A 1,528-nucleotide genomic window follows, 5' to 3' on the forward strand; every position below is an offset into this window, starting at 1 on the left:
CCGGCGTCTGCAGTACCGCGCCAGCCCCCTCGGGGGCGCCACCCCTGCGCCGGGCGCGCAAGGCGGGGGTGGGAGGGTGGGTCAGAAGGGCCCGAGCCAGCCCATCTGGAATGAGTGTGAAACCCACAGGCACGGACATAAAGGGAATCAGGCAGCCTGCCATTCCCCGGCTCCATTTCCCATTTTCCCATCCATTACCTTCCCTGGATTGAGCCATTCCTATGCTGACAAATCTCAGAAAAATTGCAAATGCGGGCCTCTGACCGCCGGGCGGATGGCTCACGGTGCTATTTAGTTTACCTCCATCGGCTTACATGCTCGGGATTGCATGCATTTTCTTCATTAGGCGGGGCCGGTGAGTGATGAGGTCCTTCTGGGGGCTGGGAGCCCTGGCCCGCTCAGACAGTTGTCTGTTTGGAGAGCTGGAGTAAATCACATCCGCAGATAATAGCACAGTAGGGACGGCGCCTGGGGGCGGGAGGAAGAATAATACCTGCGCCATTTCGCGTGCTATTTTCCAGCGGAATACATATTTGGAGATCTCTAAGTCGTCTGATAATTCTAAACAGCTCATTAAATCGCCCTTCTCCCTCCAAAGGAGACGCTTCCAAATCTGCGTGCCGGCGGGGGAGGGGCGCGACGCCCCCGCGCAGATTTTTGGCAGGCGAGGGTCACTTTTCTCTAAAGACATTCCCTCTATCGCCGCGCTTGCTGCTTCATAACACTTGACAAATTCACAGTTCTTAAAAGCCCCCATAAATGTTTTGTCAATTGCTCCATTCTATCAGGAGCGGGAGCCCTGCCCCCAGCCGGGCGCTCAGCCCCGCCTCGGTTCATCTTTATTTGCAGGCATCTGCCCGCAAGAAGGCCGGCGAGTGCTGGTTGTGAGGCCACGACGCCGGCCACAGGAAAGCCCACCATCTGCAAGTGGAAATTCTCGCCTTCAGAGTGGCACCCCTGCTGGCCAACTAAATATATAAATAAAGTCACCGTCCGGGAAATCTGGAGACACCCGAAGCCGCTCTGCTGCTCAGGGAAGATCCCCCGGCTCCTCCACGCTGCCCGAAGAATGTCTGAGCTAAAGAGGAGCCAGCGTGGACGCTGAGGAACTCTGCACGGGGTTCCGGGGAGACGGGACGATGATTCAGAGGCGCCGCAGAGGGCCGAGGGGGCAGCGCGCAGCTGGGAAGATGTGAAGCCGCACAGGAGACCGAAAATTATGGAGCCGTTCGGAATATGAATCCCCACAGCCGCCGGAGGAAGGCCGGCCGATTGAAACTGGTTCCGAATACTTTCCCGGACAAGTTCTATTAAAAATGAGACAGCGCCCTGTAAATATGGGCTCGCGCGTTCAAGCATTTTGTCAGGCGCCAGCCGGGCTCGTTCCCAGCGGCCCAATCTCGGGATATTACTCGGGACCCGGGAAGCCGCGCGCAGGCCCCATCACTCACCTGCTGCCTCTCTAAACTCCGCATGTAAATGAAATATTTCCCCCGTCGAGCCGCCAGGCCGGGCCAGGCCGGGCCGA

Source organism: Condylura cristata, unplaced genomic scaffold (genome assembly GCF_000260355.1).
Source record: "Condylura cristata isolate star-nosed mole 26May11 unplaced genomic scaffold, ConCri1.0 scaffold00016, whole genome shotgun sequence".
In the NCBI taxonomy this organism is placed as follows: domain Eukaryota; kingdom Metazoa; phylum Chordata; class Mammalia; order Eulipotyphla; family Talpidae; genus Condylura; species Condylura cristata.